At 48.1% G+C, this 20,821-nt stretch overlaps 1 long non-coding RNA gene across 1 annotated transcript in view; it reads right to left on the bottom strand.

Annotated features, from left to right (window-relative positions):
• Positions 1 to 898: 898 nt before the first annotated feature.
• The window catches only part of LOC140409470 (uncharacterized), a 29,714-nt gene continuing 9,791 nt past the window's right edge, over positions 899 to 20,821 (bottom strand). The window contains exon 3 of the long non-coding RNA XR_011940338.1: positions 899 to 1,213. This is a non-coding gene — a long non-coding RNA (uncharacterized lncRNA). The remainder of the gene's footprint in view (positions 1,214 to 20,821) is intronic.

Raw genomic sequence — 20,821 nt, 5'->3', positions numbered from 1 at the left:
CTTGTAAGTAACATAACTACACAGACACGTTACAGACCTCGGGCTGTAACTCAACATTGAGTTCAACACCTTTAGACTGTGACCTTTCTCCTCCATTTTAAACCCTTTTTAAAAAGAATCCCATACATTTATTGTCTCCCTACTGCCTCCCACACCAGGCCATCTGTCTCTTGTTCTTAAGGTTGCTACATCTTGTTGCAGTCTCTCCCAGCTATAGTATAATAACCAACACATTGTCCCTCTCAAAACGTTCACTCTGTTTCCTCCCCCTCAGGCCTGCTGAGTGTTTTCAGCATTCCCTGTCCTGGTGAGATCAAAATTCAATGTATTGATCATAGAATCCCTACAGTACAGAAGGAGGCCATTCAGCCCATCGAGTCTGCACCGACCCTGCAAAACTGCATACTACTCAGGCCCACTCCCCTACCCCATCCCTGTAACCCCTTAATTCTACCTAATCTTTGGACACGAAGGGGCAATTTATCATGGCCAATCCACCTAACCTGCACAACTTTGGACACGAAGGAGCAATTTTATCATGGACAATCCACCTAACCCCTACATTTTTGGACTGTGGGCGGAAACCGGAGCACCCGGAGGAAATCCATGCAGATACCGAGGTTGGAATTGAACCAGTCCCTCTGGTGCTGTCAGGCAGCAGAGCTAACCACTGTGCCACCGTGCCACACATACCACTGTGCCACCGATGTTGTATAATTCAACGTTCTCCGTTTCAGTTTTCACTCAGCAACCTTGTAACAAACTCAGTTACCTGATGTATTTTCAATATTCTGACAAAACCATTCTCTTAACATTGGCATGTGTTCAAACATTTAAAAATAAGCTTCCCTTCCATTGCCCTCCCTCCTCCCCAAAATAAAATCAAGGCCCATTTCTGTTTCACTGCGTTGTTTTTAATTTTGAATCTTTCATTTCACATGAATTAGTTTTTAAAAATGCCCCTGTTGACGGCAAGGTCTACAAGACATATGAGCACGATCGCTCAGTGATTTTACAACACAACTTACTGCTCATTAGGGAGATTTTCTTTCTAAATGTATAGATAAATGTCCTCGCTGTTGGATGCACTGATTGTTCCTGGGATGTGTAACAAGCTCAAAGGGTGAAGATTATTGAAACAAAACTCACAAACTACTATGATTCATGAAGTAGTCTCTCTCCTTTCAACGGGATTTATAGATGATGAAGAGTTCTGGGGGAAAAGAAAGCAAAAGTAATTTCTTCATGAGCAAGCATTGACTCCCAAGTCCCATTGCATTGAGTAATAATCTTCATTCCCGTCAACCCTGAAAATCACTCCGGAGCTTTGCAGTAAATTGTATGAAAGCAAAGTAACTGCCAACTCCTGTCAGGTTGAGAAAAACATAAAACTGTTTGCTGCTTATCGACCAGATGTCCTGATGGGTCAGCTGTTGTACAGCCGCTGAGGAGTGAGGCTCTTGGCCTGTGAAGCTTCCTCCTTTTAAAACAAGCAGGAATTTTCTTGAACAATAACAGCGAGCTCATGAAACATGTCATAGATCATAAATCATAGATCATAGAATTTACAGTGCAGAAGGAGGCCATTCGGCCCATCGAGTCTGCACCGGCTCTTGAAAAGAGCACCCTACCCAAGGTCAATACCTCCACCCTATCCCCATAACCCAGTAACCCCACCCAACACTAAGGGCAATTTTGGACACTAAGGGGCAATTTATCGCGGCCAATCCACCTAACCTGCACATCTTTGGACTGTGGGAGGAAACCAGAGCACCCGGAGGAAACCCACGCACACACGGGGAGGATGTGCAGACTCCACACAGGCAGTGACCCAACCCGGAATCGAACCTGGGACCCTGGAGCTGTGAAGCAATTGTGCTATCCACAATGCTACCGTGCTGCCCCCATCATGAAGTCATAAATTGGCCGGCGATTTCAGGGAATGAAGAGATACGCACGAGTTGGAAATATCACCAGCTTTGTTGTTGATTTGTGTCTCTCTGCCGTTTGCCTTGCACAGTGGAATCCAGTTCGGCTGCCATGATTTTTAAGGGCTTGATGTATTAGCACATTAATTGCCCTTTAAACGTATCACAAAAAAGTTAGGCTTAGTATCTAACAGCCTAAGCACCCTTCGGGTAATGCTATCATTGTTAATGCAGTTTCAATAATTGCCTCTGACCCAGAAAGGAAATTATTTAAATTGCTGAATCTCATTCCTGCGTTGTTGCCTCGACTGAAATCAGGCATAATTTGGATTATTCTCAATAAAATCTTTATTTAATATAACTTTACCCAATTCAATAGGATGTTAGTTCTGCGCTTATTTGAACTGTTACATAAAAGCTTGAAGACTCACAACTTGAACTCAAAATGCTACCCGATAGACGGAACTGGCCAGGCCCTTTCTCTGGAGGGTTTACCAGGCAGGAGGAGAGAAGAGATCGGAGAGCTGATCGAGCATTTCTTCAAACACCAGTACTGAGCCAAAGAGGCCAACTACAAGGGAACCGGACCAGCTCTTCCTCTTCCTGGCTGACGCGGGGCACAAAAACAAACAACAACAAAGACTGCAGCTGGATTTAAAACAAACATTTTCCAAGATGGCGCCTGAGCATGGCGGCTCTCCCCTACAGATCCTCTTCCTGCATCTTTTACGTCTGTTCTCATAATATGTTCTGTAATTATTAATTATTGTAGTCTATTCCATGTATTCCTTTTTAAAAAATACATTTTGAATATATTTTCAAGTCAGGATGGTGAGTGACTTGGAGTGGAACTGGCAGGTGATGGGGTTCGCAGGCATCTGCTACCGTTGTCCTTCTAGACGGCAAAGGTCCTGTGTTTTGAAAGTGCTGTCTAAGGAACTTGAAGTGCATCTTGTAAATGGTACACACTGTTGCCTCTGTGCATTGCTGGTGGAGGCCTGCTTTGTCCTGGATGGTGTTGAGCTTCTTGAGTGTTGTTGGAGCGGCACCTATCCAGGCAAGTGGGGAATATTCCATTACACTCCTGACTTGTGCCTTGTAGATGGTGCACAGGCTTTGGGAAGTCAGCAGGAGTGAGTAGCTCTTCGCAGAGTTCCCAAACTCTGACCTGCCCTGGTAGCCACAGTATTTATGTGGCTAGTTCAGTTCAGTTTCTGGTCAGTGGTAATCCCCAGGATGTTAATAGTGGGGGGACTCAGTGACGGTGATGTCATTGAATGTCAAGGAGAGATGGTTAGATTGTCTCTTGTTGGAGACGGTCATTGCCTGGCACTTACGGGCATGAGTGTTATTTGTCACTGATCAGCTCAAGCTGAAAGGAGAGCTGAAGAATGGAGCAGACATTTTAAAGCATTGTAAATAAAACTTGTCACACAATTTAAAGGGCAGGATTTTCCGCTCAATCATCACATGTTTTGCAGTGAGTGAGGCGCCTGCCATTGGCTGGTGGCGGGATCATTTGCTCTGCCGTTATGAACGGGATTCCTGTTGAATGCACCTCTCGCCACCGGGAAACCTGCGGGCCGTGGGACGGGAAGATCCCGCAGGCATGTACAACCAGAAAATTCCGGCTATAGAAATGAGTATCACCACTGCATAGGTTTGATATGTACAAAATGGCCCTACAACTTTTCCCTTTCTAAGTATATTGACTTCTCCTTTGAAAGGTTCCAGCTAAATCTTTTAAGTACATTACTGAGGTTGTTTAAAGACTGTAACTGGCTGAAATAGAACATTATCATTTCACAAAGAGAATTAGGGAACCAAGGGAATGAAATTGGTCCATAAGGATCGTGCAAAATGAACAATATCAAATCAGAAGATTGGTCAGGGGGGTAGGTTTTAAGAAAGCACTTGGCGGGGAGGGAGCAGTGGATTCATCGACAAAATTTGACACCGGGTTGTATGGGTTATTAGAATAGGTGACCAAATATTGGCCTGAAGATTTTAAGGAGCGCCTTCAAACGGGAGATAAAGGGGAAAGGAGATGTTTAGAAAGATTTTAAGCAGAGGGCTTGGTCAGCCGGAGGTATAGCCTGCAACAGTGGAGCAAGGAAAATCGGGGATGTCAGGATTGGGGGATTGCAGAGAACTCAGATAGTCGTGGACATCACTGTTTAAATGGGGTGCAGTCAAACGAGGGACATTTCTGAGAGCTGGAGATTATTACGGTGAGTGCATAGTGTGTCAGTTTCGATCCCAGGCTGCTCCAGAGAGGAGGTGGTGACATATTCACAATTTCAGTCATCACTTGTTGAAAAGAGTAGCACGTGGAAAACTTTGCGTATTATTTTAATGTAACGTGTCAGCCATCCCACACTGCTTCTCGAACGACTCGCGAGTTGGGATAATGAGGCTAACAAAGGAGAAAAAATAGGCAATCCACTGAGAGAATGTGTAGTGAGGATTAAAATGTGATTCTTTTTCTAACCTTACTCACACTTTCCTTGTCAATCAACGCCTTTGGCTAAACTACCTTTTCCATTAAAACCCAGGCTGGAGGAATTTTATTAAGAAAGCCTTCGATTAGCAACACAAGAACCATTATTCCTGGGTCAATGTGCAAACTGCATTCCACATGTTTACACACATAAGCACTCTTAAGAACTGAGGGCCTTTAATTTAACGCTAACCCGTACACACAACTCTGTCCTCTCTCCCTTTTAGAGAGTGTGTTAACTTAAATGAGTGGCAAACCTTACAGCCAAGCATTGGAACCTCCACACTCCTTAGATTAAGCAAGTCCTTTTGGAAGAACTAAACACTCATCCATTTTGTAGCAGCGACCAAATGTTCGCACATAGAACATCGAACATTACAGCACAGTACAGGCCCTTCGCCCCTCGATGTTGCGCCGACCTGTGAAACCAATCTAAAGCCCATCTACACTATTCCCTTATCGTCCATATGTCTATCCAATGACCATTTGAATGCCCTTAATGTTGGCGAGTCCACTACTGTTGCAGGCAGGGCATTCCACGCCCTTACTACTCTCGCAGTAAAGAACCTACCTCTGACATCTGTCTTATATCTATCTCCCCTCAATTTAAAGTTATGTCCCCTTGTGCTAGACATCACCATCCGAGGAAAAAGGCTCTCACTGTCCACCCTATCCAATCCTCTGATCATCTTGTATGCCTCAATTAAGTCACCTCTTAACCTTCTTCTCTCTAACGAAAACAGCCTCAAGTCCCTCAGCCTTTCCTCATAAGATCTTCCCTCCATACCAGGCAACGTTCTGGTAAATCTCCTCTGCACCCTTTCCAATGCTTCCACGTCCTTCCTATAATGCGGCGACCAGAATTGCACGCAATACTCCAAATGCGGCCGTACCAGAGTTTTGGCCAGCTGCAACATGACCTCATGGCTCCGAAACTCAATCCCTCTACCAATAAAAGCTAACACACCGTGCGCCTTCTTAACAACCCTCTCAACCTGGGTGGCAACTTTCAGGGATCTATGTACATGGACACCGAGATCTCTCTGCTCATCCATACTGCCAAGAATCTTACCATTAGCCCAGTACTCTGTCTTCCTGTTATTCCTTCCAAAATGAATCACCTCACACTTTTCTGCATTAAACTCCATTTGCCACCTCTCAGCCCAGCGCTGCAGCTTATCTATGTCCCTCTGTAACTTGTAACATCCTTCCGCACTGTCCACAACTCCACCGACTTCTGCAAATTTACTCACCCATCCTTCTACTCCAGGTCATTTATAAAAATGACAAACAGCAGTGGCCCCAAAACAGATCCTTGTGGTACACCACTAGTAACTGGACTCCAGTCTGAACACTTCCCATCAACCACCACCCTTTGTCTTCTTCCAGCTAGCCAATTTCTGATCCAAATGCACAGCTCTGCAAATGACTGGGAAATGTATGCGGAGAGAGAGAGATATGTTTTCCTCCACTCCTCTGTACTGTTTATTAATTATAGTGACAGACTGACGCAAACTCAGAATGCTTTGAAATGATTAAAACACAAGTGTGAATGGACCGTGAACTCAGTCCAACGCTGAATCAAACACAAAAACCTAATCACAATAAAAATGTTAAACAGCAATGGCTGCTTCATTTATCTTCACAGGCAGTTTATTTATTACGAAGAGCTATCACTTTCAATGGTAATTCTGGGCATATCAATATCTTCAGGTGCCTATCTCAATCCCAATCCTAGTTATTTTCAACGGAACAGAAGGCTGGATCGTTCTGAAAAACCGGGCTATTTTAAGCCCATGGATTTCTAATCAAAGTGATCAGAAAGCTAAAGGCTGCACCATTCATCGCTGATTAAGGATGCAACAATACATCGAAAGCTATTTTTGCAATTTAAATTGATAAATTGCTATCATTATTTCAAATTGTTTTATTTATTTCCTTGTCTTTTGGGGTCTGGCATAAATGTTGATCATCTGACAGGTGACATTACTCTGCAGGTGAGCACGTAGATACTCAGGAAAATGTGACCAAAAAATGAAATGTTGGTAAAGAAACCCGCTCAACGTTTGAGCTATTTTCTCAAAAGTGTGCGTGTTCAGTTTAAGGCCTGACCATTTGTGGGTGTCCAGCCTTTTATTATTTGAGAATGAATTGTTTAACAACATTTGGCGGCATGGTAATGGGGCGGCGCGGTGGCACAGTGGTTAGCACTGTTGCTTCACAGCGCCAGGGACCCGGGTTCGATTCCCACCTTGGGTCACTGTCTGTGCGGAGTCTGCACTTTCTCCCCGTGTCTGCGTGGGTTTCCTCCGGGTGCTCCGGTTTCCTCCCACAGTTCAAAGGTGTGCGGATTAGGTGGATTGGCCATGCTAAATTGCCCCTAAGTGTACAAATGTTAGGTGGGGTTTCTGGGTTACGGGCAGAGGGTGGAGGTGTGGGCTTAGGTGGGTGCTCTTTCTCCCCGGAATGGGCCGAATGGCCTCCTTCTGCACTGTAAATTCTATGATTCTATGATAAACTGTTGTTTTTGTGGGAGAACATCATTCGTGGTGCATCAGAAACGTCAAAGTCTTTGTCTATCTGCCTCGCACCTATTGAAGCTCCCCTTCCTTACCAGTGGTTAACTTTCAGATGTTCTTTGTCAGGTTTTACGACTTATGAAACCTGTCATGTCTGCTGAGAAATGATCTTAAGAACATAAGAACTAGAAGCAGGAGTAGGCCATCTGGCCCCTCGAGCCTGCTCCGCCATTCAATGAGATCATGGCTGATCTTTTGTGGACTCAGCTCCACTCTCCGGCCCGAACACCATAACCCTTAATCCCTTTATTCTTCAAAAAACTATCTATCTTTATCTTAAAAACATTTAATGAAGGAGCCTCTACTGCTTCACTGGGCAAGGAATTCCATAGATTCACAACCCTTTGGGTGAAGAAATTCCTCCTAAACTCAGTCCTAAATCTACTTTCCCTTATTTTGAGGCTACGCCCCCTAGTTCTGCTTTCACCCGCCAGTGGAAACAACCTGCCCGCTGTTGCCATACTTGCTTTGCCGCCTTCGCCAGTCGCACGGCTGTCGAGGGTGATGTGGTGGGACTGATATTGGGGTTGGAGGGTGAGGGTTCAGGGGAATAGGAGAATAGGAGAAAGCAGAAAGGGCTCTGGGAGCTGGAACAGGGAGGTGGAGGGTATGGCCTTACTCATGGACAATCTTCGACAAGCACTTCTCCCAACTCCTGTTCACTGACGAGCAACATGTGAGGAACCGGGGGAGGGGGGGGGGTGGTCGCGAAATGTCACTGGGGCATAAAATCCACTAGAGCCAGAACACATACTAAGGCATGGAAAGCACTGCCTGTGGCTGTCAAGGTCACTGCGCTCCTTTCGTCCACCATTTAACACTTCACCAGAATATCAGGAACACCAGCAAATTCCTTCAATGCCAAGAAGGATGGTCACATTACTTTCCCTGGGTACAGTTCAAAGTAGAATTAGAGAGCAGCAAGATTCATCCATATTGTTGGCTTTCTTCCCGCTGTGACATTTCTGTCACATTTCAATGTCAACTTTTTCCATTAAAAGTTGTTACTTGAGGTTTCATATTTGGGCTGTCGTAAATCGTGCAATCTCACTCGATGTGCAGGGTAGGCTTTGCGCTTGGTCCTGATTGACGGAGTTGGCATATCTGTTGAAGTGTGAAGTGTCATAATGTCCACTCATGTATACAATAAGATGCAGGCAGGGAGTAATTGACACACAGGATGACCAGTAAGCACACAACACTGTGCAGCCAATCACCAGGCAGGACACCACCACTATAAAGCCAGAGGGCACTAGGTTTCCCGCTCTCTCGGGACCCACCTACTGAGACAGTCAGAGTTCACGAGCTAGCACAGTGCAAACACCATGCGGTAGCTAGTAAGTCTGGTCAGGCTAGTACAAGGTCTCCAGTCAGTTCAGTATAGTGTCGACCCACAGCTGAATATGTATATCAGTTCTATCGTTGAATAAAACAGTTTTGGGTCTTCTCCAGTGTTAGACGTCTGTTTCTAGCTTCCCTGCATCGAGTGCAGTCCACATCGAACCTACCTGCCTAACACATCATGGTACCAGAGTGATACTATCTTGACGGACCTACCTCGAGTGAATCAGCGTTGACTAGCAAGCAGCCATCCGGTGAAATGGAAAACATCCAGCCTCCTCCGCAGCTCCGCATCTCCGGCAACCTCGGCGCCAATTGGAAAATCTTCAAGCAAAAGTTCCTCTTGTACATCGAGGCCTCCAACCTCGAAGCAGCATCGGATGCCAGGAAGATCGCGCTATTTCTCTCCACCGCGGGGGACTATGCCATCCACATCTACAACTCCCTTATGTTCGCTGACAGCGAAGACAAAACTAAATTCAAAACAGTCCTGCTGACGTTCGACAGCCACTGCGACATCGAGGTGAATGAGAGCTTTGAACGGTACGTTTTCCAGCGGAGGCTTCAGGGTAAGGATGAACCTTTTCAGTCCTTCGTGACCCATCTCCGCATCCTAGCGCAGTCATGTAACTATGAATCGACAGCTGATTCCATGATCCGGGATCAGATCGTTTTTGGGGTCCACTCCGACTCCCTTCGGCAGCAGCTCCTGAAAGTCAAACAGTTGACCCTCTCTGTCGCTATCGAGACGTGCGTTGTCCATGAGCATGCTAAGAATCGTTACTCCCACATCAGGGCGGCAGAAACTGCAAAGCTGGCCTCCCACGAGGCGGAATGGGTACAGGCCATTGCACAAATGCAGGGCCTGAGCAACGAGGAGAGTGGCTGTTTCGCGCACTTTTCCCGGGTCCCTGCGCATGCGCGCCATGACCGAGTGGATGACGAGCCCGACAACCCGACTGCGCAGGTGCGTACGTCGGACGACCGCACTGCGCATGCGCGATGGCGCATGGAACACGCTGACGTCGGCGTCATGACGTGTCTGAATTGTGCCCCCGCCCATTTAAAGCGGCAATGTCCGGCAAAAGGACGCCAGTGTCTACGGTGTGGCAAGCTTGGCCACTACGCAGCCCTTTGCAGATCTGCTCCACCGCTCAGCAGCCAGCGATCCCAGCTGCGGCGCAGAAGTGTCCGCTCAATACAATAAGGCATGCCAGATTCCGATCCCGACAGCCCAACGGACCCTGATGCTGAGTGCCTCAAGTCCCCATACCGGGTGGGCATCATAACTACACATGCGCTGCCTTCCACCACAACGGCGAAACGCCTCTCGATCCTGAGGCGATATCCTGAGGCTGTCGATTCGTGGCGCGGCGTACTCTCCGAGTACACTGCTTTGGAGGGGGCGGAGCATCGCAAAAGCAGCGCTGCCCCCGATTTGGTCGGGAACTCGATTGCAATTCCGGCGCCGCCGACCGGAGAATCCAGCCCCTTTTGTGAGGTGTAATCCATTATTCGGCTGCTACGGTGGTTCTTTAACCTTTTGAGACCACAGCATTGAATTACACCAGAGTGTGATTGTTGTTTAGTGAAGACACTTAACAAGTTGGAAAATGTTTGCGATCTGCTACTAAATAACCAAACAAATGTCTTTTGGGACGTAGAGTTGATCGGGGCATAAGAGTTCATTTGATGTACAAGTGAAAAAGTGAGGAGATTTAAAAAACAGAAGCACTATTGCTGGTGGGAGGGTGCAATTACAGTAACTCAGATGGTTTCATCATAAGTGTGAATAGAAAAATACAGAATAGAAAAAGTTTTGTTTTTATAAATTTAGAGCACCCAATTCATTTTTTCCAATTAAGGGGCAACTTTCTTAGCGTGGCCAGGCCACCTACCCTGCACGTCTTTGGGTTGTGGGGGTGAAACCCACACAGACACGGGGAGAATGTGCAAACTCCACACGGACAGTGACCCAGAGCCAAGATCAAACCTGGGACCTCGGCGCCGTGAGGCAGCTGTGCTAACTACTGCGCCACCCTGCTGCCATCAGAATAGAAAAATTAGGTTGGGAGGTATTGGCGGTGGGCCTTTAAGGGATGCCTTCACCGGAAGGGAAGTGTGTCATGTGATCCAGTCACAGTTCCACTTTGGCCTGTGAGCAGAACGCACACAGACAGATCTGCGCTGTTCTGGGGAACAACTACACAAAGGTCCTGGGGCAAAATCACAAATGGCGAATATGCTCTATAATGGGAGTGAATTCGGCAGATACCAGCCATCGCAAAATTTATTTGGCTGAAAGGAACAGGGGCAATAAAGTTCAAGATAATTGTACTGCAGAAATAGTTTGACAATGCAAGAAAAGAATGCAAAATTTGTCACGCAGAGGCAATATAAACTATGGTGGTAATTTTCCAGCCCCACTGTGGCGGGATTCCCCCGTAGGAGCTGTGGCGAGCCATTCAAACCTCCGTTGACCTCGGCGGGACTGGAAGACCCACAAGCTGGAGGGGCCGGAAAATTTCTGCATGAGTTTATCAGTATGCTAAATTCAGTACAATGGGCGGGATACTCCCGTACCCAGCGGGGCAGGGGGTTCCCGGCAGGACGGAGTGGCATGAACCACTCCGGCGTCGGGCCACCCCAAAGGTGCGGAATCCTCCGCACCTTCAGGGGCTAGGACCGCCCCGGAGTGGTTTGCGCCCCGCCGGCCGGCAGGATAGGGGCCTGGCGCCACGCCAACCGGCACCAAAGGGCCTCCGCCGGCCGGCACGAGTCGGCGCATGCGCGGGAGCGTCATCCCCATTCATGCGCACATGGAGTCACATCCGTACCGGGAATGGCGGATGACCACGGCCTCTGGTGCGGAAGGAATAGAGTGCCCCCACGGCACAGGCCCGCCCGCAGATCGGTGGGCCCCGACCCGGGCCAGGCCACCGTGGGGGCACCTCCCGAGGCCCGATCCCCCCCGCGACCCTCCCATGAACCCCGAAGCCTGCCCGCGCCGCCAGGTCCCGCCAGTAAGGGACCAACTCCAATTTACGCCGGCGGGACTGGCATAGAACGGGCGGAGAATCCGGACAGCCCCGGGGCCCATTGAGTCGCGCCGGACCGCGCCATTCTCCGAGGCGGGCGGCGCAACTCACGCCACGCCGGTTTTTGGGGGATGGGAGAATTGGGAGGACGGCGGGGGCGGGATTCACGCCGACCCCCGGCGATTCTCCCACCCGGCGAGGGGTCGGAGAATCCTGCCCAATGTTTCTGGAGGAATTGTGGAACAATGCAATGCGATATGAACAATATAAAATTTGTCATTCAGAGGTAATATAAGTTCACAGTACAGTAAGGTTTGCCACACTTGGAGGCATAGAGTCATTGATGTTTACAGCATGGAAACAGGCCCTTCGGCCCAGCTGGTCCATGCCGCCCAGTTTCTATCACTAAGCTAGTCCCACTTACATTACAAATTACAGTGCAATGTTGTACGTAAGAGTGGAGGTAGAGAAAGAGAGTGGGTGATGTTGCTGATGTAGACGTTGATGTGGATGAAAAGAACAATATTATTCTTACTGCTTTGCCTTTTGATTTTCAATTTTGTAAAGTTCTCGGTAAGAAGCACTGGCAGTGTCAATCGCTCAACAAAAGACAAAGCTTCTCTCCGTGTTTGCCCCATGGGGTCTTTCAAATCTTCAGCTTCTCCAAAGAGACCTGCTATCCTCTTGGTTACGAATTGAGTCTGCTTTGGTTCTTCCTCCTGCTCCTGCGCCTGTTTACTCGCATTTAGTTCACTCGGTCCAACCAGTCTTTCCCGTTGAGAGTTCCCCTTGATGAGACTGAAGCAACCTCTTTGCTTTGTCAGTGATTAGGCCCTCAATTCCCTCCCTTCCAATTGTTTTACCAAGTCAACAACCCTGGTCACTTCAGCAGCCACACTGGGGAACCCTGTGAGATCATTCACAGCCCCCGGGTCAAGCTTTTGTCCGGCAGGCATTTGTGGATGGAGCTCTCGTGCCATCCCTTGAGTCCTGCATTATGACGTCTGATATTAGGGCGTTGGATTCCTTCCCGTGATCACGGACTGTGGTTGAAAGTTCTGCTTCCATGGGATGAAGGATGGGGCGGAAACTTTGTTGGGTGTAGTAAGCCCGGCAGCAGGGTAGCACAGTGGTTAGCACAATTGCTTCACAGCTCCAGGGTCCCAGGTTCGATTCCCGGCTTAGGTCTATGCGGAGGCTGCACGTTCTCCCCGTGTTGTGCGTGGGTTTCCTCCGGGTGCTCCGGTTTCCTCCCACAGTCCAAAGATGTGCAGGTTAGGTGGATTGGCCATGATAAATTGCCCTTAGTGTCCAAAATTGCCCTTAGCGTTGGGTGGCGTTACTGCATTATTGGGATATAGGGTGGAAGTGTAGGCTTGGGTTTTGGTGCTCTTTCCAAGAGCTGGTGCAGACTCGATGGGCCGAATGACCTCCTTCTGCACTGTGAATTTCTATAAGCCGGGAGTGAGGAAAGTACTCCCTGGTCCATTAGCCGGAGGGGTCAGGTCATATTTGGGGGTAAAAACAAAATATCAACGTCTGGATGGCTCTCTGCGAGATGTGGATGGATGTCCAGGTGCATTATCGAGGATTGGTAGGACCTTGAAGCTCTTTTCCCTCAGGTAAGTCCTGACAGCTGGCAGAAAGCAATTGGCAAATCAGTCTTCAAATATCCCTGCTGTAATATTTGAAGACTGCTTTATCCTGCTTTGTCCTGTTGGGCTGTTGGGCACTACTTCCTGTGATCGGGAACGCCGATCAGGCACTGCTGTTAGCCTTCCAAATGACTGGCAGATGAGATTTACTTTTCCCTGTAAAAGCTTTAGGGTTTTCTGACATACAATCCAGCATTGGATTAGATTTAAAACCTGCCACATTGGCACATAGTAGAAGCGTCAGCCTGACCTTTGCTGCTTTGAAAGATGGAGCTGTCCTTCTTTCGACATGTAGATCCTACTTGGCATTTTCTGCCAGAAGAGGCCAGTTTTGCCTGCATTAAAGATCTGTCACTCTCTTCAATGTATTCTTGCAGCACGTTGAGAATCTCTCCTGCAGTTGCATGGTCAGCTGATCTAGCCTCCCCCACCAAATTCATATTTTGCAGCCCAAAGTGTCTTATTTCTGACGAGTGGACCATGAACTGGGTCCTCCTTTGACGCTGGGGCTTTATCCACAAGATTAACTTTTTTTCATTCATTCATGGGATGTGGCCTTCAGTCCAAGCCTGGATATTGTCCAGGTCTTGCTGCATTTGGACATGGACTGCTTCATCATCTGAGAAGACACAAATGGTGCTCCACTCGCACCCCTGTCCCATGGAGTAGCTCAGGGGGTCACCGAGCGCCACAAGGTAGGAGGAGGTGATCGGGCCCTTGCCAGTGACCCCCGCAGGGGAGATGCCAGAACACTGCAGCACCTCGGACTCCCCCAAACCTGTCCTTGGCGCATCGGGCGGGCAGCGGGAAGAACGGGGCGGCACCATGCCACCTGGGATGCCCGAGCAGCCGCCTGGCCCATCCTGGCCTGGTTGCCCCAGAAGACAGCTGCCAACAAGGACCCAGGTTGCAGGGCAGGAATCACAGCAGGCCACCTCCACTCCTGCTGTACTGTCTAGGGATTCACCTAGACGTAGTGTTAGGACCCGTAAGCCCAAAACGTTAGACACCAGTTAAGTTGGTACGGGTGCAAGGCACAGTTTCCTTATAGGGGCTAAGCCACGTATCTGTAAATATTTGTGCACATTAAACACATGTTAATACTGTGCACAGGTGCTCTGTCAGATGGGTGTGAGGGGTGGGCTGGTCTGGGCTGGCCAGGTGGCACCGACAGAGTGCCGCGGCACTGCCGGGGTTCCAGGCTGGCAGTGCCCAGATGCCCAGGTGCCAGGTTGGCATTGGCAGGTGTCAAGCCCAGGGGGGGCCTTGCCAGGTAGAGGGGGATGAGGGGGATCCCGGGAGTCTCTCCAGGGGAGGAGGGGTGGGTGTGGGCTAAAACGCAGGAGGGACCTGAAAGCAGGGATGGAGGATGGGGTGGGGAAAGGTCAGGACTGCCGGACAAAATGGCACCCCAATCTGCAAGGAGCCATTCCTGCTGACGAGCGTCACCCGCCACGAACATCCTGCTAAACGGGCTGTTCAGCGGACTTTACCTTGAGTCTGCTGAATCGCACCCCTTGTGTTTTATGGCTTCCAAATGCTGTCTTTTCTTTCTTTCAGGGCCAATAAAAATTCCAGTACAACCGTTAATATTTCATTCACGGATGGGCGAATATCTGGGTCTGCGGTGGTCGATTATGTGTACAAGAACGTTCGTGCAGGTAAATGAATTAGCGAAAGAGGAAGTCACAAACAGCGGGGGTTTACTGTACGTCTGTGTTGTTTCGTGTCGGGAATGCACCGCATCAGGATGAGCTCTGGCCCTGACTTCACGCATTCTCCAATTTGACTATCGGTCTTGAAAGCAGAAACACAGTCGGAAACTCAGCATGTTCCTTCCTGATAGATCTGCTTCATGATCAATAACATTAGCCTTGGTGCTGGCAGTGGCAAAGCATGCAGCAGGGAAATATTGACAGTGATTGGCATCAGTTTATTGGCCCAGAATCACCAAATATTCTCTTTGTCGCTTTCAATGCCAGTGTTGTTTGTGTGCTGATGTCTTTCAACCATTTGTTACATTGGACCCAGGTACCTTGAAGCACTTGATGTGTTCAATTTATTCTCCACTGTCAGGTAGGTAACTCGATAAGATTACAAATGTTTGCCTCTAATTGTCATTCCTTTGGGTTCGACCGATCAGTGTTGACTTTGTTTTATTCTCCTCCTACACTTCAGTCTAAAATCCCTCCTGTCTAAAATGTAACATTCACCCTATCAGTGAGTCTTCAATTCTGCCTCAGATCAATATTGTAAGCAAATGTCAAGCTGTTCTCACCCCCCACAAAGATATTCGTAGCTATCTATATTTCATTAGGGCTTCAATCATTACGTGCCAAAGGTAGATATTGAGCAAAGCTGGTAATAACAGAAATCCTCGATGAACATAAATGGCAAGATAAAACGAGTCTTTTAAAGTGTTCATCTGACACGAAAGATCCCACCGTATTGTCCAAATGAATGGGGAATGCTCCCAACATCTGGCCAATGTTTCCCCCTCAAACAAACAACACTATCAACCAATTGGGTCATTAATCTCATTTACTGTTTGTAATACCTCTTTGCTTTCCCTGACAGTGACCCCCACTGCGAACAACAGGAAGATTCTGCCAACGCCAATGTTGGACCACTACCGCACAAAACACTGCGCAGGGGAGGCGGGGGGTGGGGGGGGGGAGGGGGGAGGCGGGGGGTGGGGGGGGGATCCCACCCAATGTTATCATTGCTTATCATCTTTTAACTCTTTCAATAAATATTGCAACTGACCTGCGAATAATATTCAGCGTTCTCCCTGCTACTATTGTTAAAATAATAGGTCCATGGTTCCCTTGGTGTATTGACATCACAAGGTTAGCACCGGTGTAGAGTAGTTTTGACTTTGTGTGATTGTTAGAGTGTAAATCTCACCTGACACCAGAATACGATACTGCGCTCACAGTACTTGGTCAGGTTTGGTTTGTACTACAGAATGTGGACTGGACATACCCTTGGCAACCTCTCTGGTTGCCAAATAGATGTCAATATTGGAACTTGGGTGGGGAGATGGCTAATTCAGATTTCTACCACTGCAGCCAGCAAAATGCCATGGCCCTCAACGCTGCAACATATATATAATAATAATCTTTATTAGTGTCACAAATAGGCTTACATTAACACTGCAATGAAGTTACTGTGCAAATCCCCTAGTCGCCACATTCCAGCGCCTGTTCGGGTACACAGAGGGAGAATTCAGAATGTCCAATTCACCTAACAGCACGTTTTTCGGGACTTGTGGGAGGAAACCGGAGCACCCGGAGCAAACCCACGCAGACACAGGGAGAACGTGCAGACTCCACACAGACAGTGACCCAGCGGGGAATCGAACCTGGGTCCCTGACGCTGTGAAGCAACAGTGCTAACCACTGTGCTTCCGTATATTCAGTGTACTCAGCAGCGTCTTAGTCTCGTGTGGAGCAAGCTGACTTGCCCGGACCCTCTAGGCTGACGTGGGGCCTCAGGAGAAAGCCGGGTGGGCTTATTCATATGAAGCATCTGAGCGAAAATGCTCGCCAACTGTGGTGAGCCACGTATGGCTACGTAAGGCTGTTGTATATATGTTCACTATTCATAGAATCATAGAATCATAGACGTTTACAGCATGGAAACAGGCCCTTCGGCCCAACCAGTCCATGCCGCCCAGTTTTTACCATTAAGCTAGTCCCAGTTGCCCGCACTTGGCCCATAACCCTCTATACCCATCTTACCCATGTAACTATCTAAATGCTTTTTAAAAGACACAATTGTACCCGCCTCTACTACTACCTCTGGCAGCCCATTCCAGACACTCACTACCCTCTGAGAGAAGAAATTGCCCCTCTGGGCCCTTCTGAATCTCTCCCCTCTCACCTTAAACCTATGCCCTCTAGTTTTAGACTCCCCTACCTTTGGGAAAAGATGTTGACTATCTACCTTATCTATGCCCCTCATTATTTTATAGACCTCTATAAGATCACCCCTAAGCCTCCTACGCTCCAGGGAAAAAAGTCCCAGTCTATCCAGCCTCTCCTTATAACTCAAATCATCAAGTCCCGGCAACATCCTAGTAAATCTTTTCTGCACTCTTTCTAGTTGAATAATATCCTTTCTATAATAGGGTGACCAGAACTGCACAGTATTCCAAATGTGGCCGTACCAATGTCTTGTACAACTTCAACAAGACGTCCCAACTCCTGTATTCAATGTTCTGACCAATGAAACCAAGCATGCCGAATGCCTTCTCCACCACCCTGTCCACCTGCGACTCCACCTTCAAGGAGCTATGAACCTGTACTCCTAGATCTCTTTGTTCTATAACTCTCCCCAACGCCATACCATTAACTGAGTAGGTCCTGGCCTGATTCGATCTGCCAAAATGCATCACCTCACATTCATCTAAATTAAACTCCATCTGCTATTCGTCGGCCCACTGGCCTAATTGATCAAGATCCCGTTGCAATCCTAGATAACCTTCTTCACTATCCGCTGTGCCACCAATCTTGGTGTCATCTGCAAACTTACTAACCATGCCTCCTAAATTCTCATCCAAATCATTAATATAAATCACAAATAACAGTGGACCCAGCACCGATCCCTGAGGCACACCACTGGTCACAGGCCTCCAGTTTGAAAAACAACCCTCTACAACCACCCTCTGCCTTCTGTCGTCCAGCCAATTTTGAATCCAATTGGCAACCTCACCCTGGATCCCGTGAGCTTTAACCTTCTGCAACAACCTACCATGCAGTACCTTGTCAAAGGCTTTGCTAAAGTCCATGTAGACAACGTCTACTGCACTGCCCTCATCTACCTTCTTGGCCACCCCCTCAAAAAACTCAATCAAATTTGTGAGACATGATTTTCCACGCACAAAGCCATGCTGACTGCCCCGAATCAGTCCTTGCCTCTCTAAATGCTTGTAGATCCTGTCTCTCAGAATACCTTCTAGCAACTTACCTACTACAGACGTTAGGCTCACCGGTCTGTAGTTCCCAGGCTTTTCCATGCTGCCCTTCTTAAACAAGGGCACAACATTCGCCACTCTCCAATCTTCAGGCACCTCACCTGTGGCTGCCGATGATTCAAATATCTCTGTTAGGGAACCCGCAATTTCCTCCCTAGCCTCCCACAACATCCTGGGATACATTTCATCAGGTCCCGGGGATTTATCTACCTTGATGCGCTTTAAGACTTCCAGCACCTCCTCCTCTGTAATATGCACACTTCTCAAGACATCACTATTTATTTACCTTAGTTTCCTAACATCCATGCCTTTCTCCACCGTGAATACCGATGAGAAATATTCATTCAGGATCTCACCCAACTCTTGTGGCTCTGCACATAGATGTCCTTGTTGATCCTTAAGAGGCCCTACTCTGTCCCTAGTTACTCTTTTCCCCTTTATGTATCTGTAGAATCTCTTTGGATTCTCCCTTGCATTATTTGCCAAAGCAATTTCATGTCCCCTTTTTGCCCTCCTGATTTCCCTCTTAACTCTATTTCGACAATCTCTATACTCTTCAAGGGATCCACTTGATCCCAGTTGCTTATGTACGTCATATGCCTCCTTCTTCTTTTTGACCAGAGTCTCAATATCTCGAGTCATCCAGGGTTCCCTACTTCTACCAGCCTTGCCCTTCAGTCTAAAGGGAATGTGCTTACCTTGCACCCTGGTTAACACATTTTTAAAAGCCTCCCATTTACCAGCCGTCCCTTTGCCTGCCAACAGTCTCCCCCAATCTACCTCTGCAAGTTCCTGTCTGATACCATCAAAATTGGCCTTGCCCCAATTAAGAATTTTAACTCTTGGGCCAGACCTATCATTCTCCATAGCTATCTTAAAACTAATGGAGTTATGGTCACTTGTCCCAAAGTGATCCCTCACTAGCACTTCTGTCACTTGCCCTTCCTTATTTCCCAAGACGAGGTCAAGTTTTGCCCCCTCTCTAGTCGGTCCATCCACATACTGAATGAGAAATTCCTCCTGAATACACTCAACAAATTTCCCTCCATCCAAGCCCCTAATGCTATGGCTGTCCCAGTCAATGTTGGGAAAGTTAAAGTCCCCTACTACTACCACCCTATTACTCTTGCAGCTATCTGTAATCTCCTTACATATTTGCTCCTCAATTTCCCGCTGACTATTTGGGGGCCTGTAGTACAGTCCTACCAAGGTGATCTCTCCCTTCTTATTTTTCAGTTCCACCCATATAGACTCAGTGGGCGAACCCTCGGATATATCCCCTCTAAGTACTGCCGTAATGTTCTCCCTAATCAAAAACGCCACTCCCCCTCCTCTCTTACCTCCTGTTCCATCCATTCTCTAGCATCTGTACCCCGGAACATTGGGCTGCCAGTCCTGCCCCTCCCTTAGCCATGTTTCAGTCATAGCTATAATATCCCAGTCCCATGTGCCCGTCCATGCCCTGAGTTCATCCGCTTTGCCCGTCAGGCCCCTTGCATTGAAATAAATGCAGTTTAATTGGACTTTCCTTGCTCTTTGCCCTGCTTTCTCTGGTCATGCTTTACACACCCTCCCTTCCTGCCTTTTGTTTCTGTCCCCACTGACTTCCTACATCGGTTCCCATCCCCCTGCCACATTAGTTTAAACCCTCTCCAACTGCACTAGCAAACACACCCCCGAGAACATTGGTTCCGGTCCCACCCAGATGCAGACCGTCCGATTTGTACAGGTCCCACCTCCCCCAGAACCGGTCCCAATGTCCCAGGAATTTGAAACCCTCCCTCTTGCACCATCTCTCAAGCCACATATTCATCCTAGCTATCCTGTCATTCCTACTCTGACTATCACGTGGCACTGGTAGCAATCCTGAGATTACTACCTTTGAGGTCCTACTTTTTAGTTTAACTCCTAACTCCCTAAATTCAGCTTGTAGGACCTCATCCCGTTTTTTACCTATATCGTTGGTGCCTATATGCACCACGACAGCTGGCTGTTCACCCTCCCTCTCCAGAATGCCCTGCAGCCGCTCCGAGACATCCTTGACCCTTGCACCAGGGAGGCAACATACCAACCTGGATTCTCGTTTGCGTCCGCAGAAACGCCTGTCTATTCCCCTTACAATTGAATCCCCTATCACTATAGCTCTGCCACTCTTTTTCCCGCCCTTCTGTGCAGCAGAGCCAGCCACGATGCCATGAACCTGGCTGCTGCCACCTTCCCCTGGTGAGCCATCTCCCCCAACAGTTTCCAAAACGGTAAATCTGTTTTGGAGGGAGATGACTGCAGGGGATCCCTGCACTGCCTTCTTACTCTTCTTCTGTCTGTTGGTCACCCAATCCCTATCTGCCTCAGTAATTTTAATCTGCGGTGTGACCAACTCACTGAATGTGCTATCCACAACTTCCTCAGCATCGCGGATGCTCCAAAGTGAGTCCATCCGCAGCTCCAGAGCCGTCAAGCGGCCTAACAGGAGCTGCAGTTGGACACACTTCTTGCAGATGAAGGAGTCAGGGACACCAGAAGAGTCCCTGACTTGCCACATCTCACAAGAGGAGCATGACATGGGTCTGAGCTCTCCTGCCATGACTTAAACCTGAAGTTAAATTTGAACTACACTACACAGCTAAGAGAAAGTCAAAGAGAGAGAAATCACTTGCCAGTCACAAGCCAATCACTTACCTGCTGGCTGTGATGTAATTGCTCCCGAGACTCCCTCACAGGTCTGCTTCTCTGCACCTCCTTAAGATGAGCACCAAATTCCCGTAACTAGTTAATTAATTTACTTAATTAATTGGATTAAAA

Source organism: Scyliorhinus torazame, chromosome 3 (genome assembly GCF_047496885.1).
Source record: "Scyliorhinus torazame isolate Kashiwa2021f chromosome 3, sScyTor2.1, whole genome shotgun sequence".
Lineage (NCBI taxonomy): Eukaryota > Metazoa > Chordata > Chondrichthyes > Carcharhiniformes > Scyliorhinidae > Scyliorhinus > Scyliorhinus torazame.
Note: the sequence above shows the minus strand (reverse complement) of the source record. Positions and strands in the feature narration are given on the sequence as shown.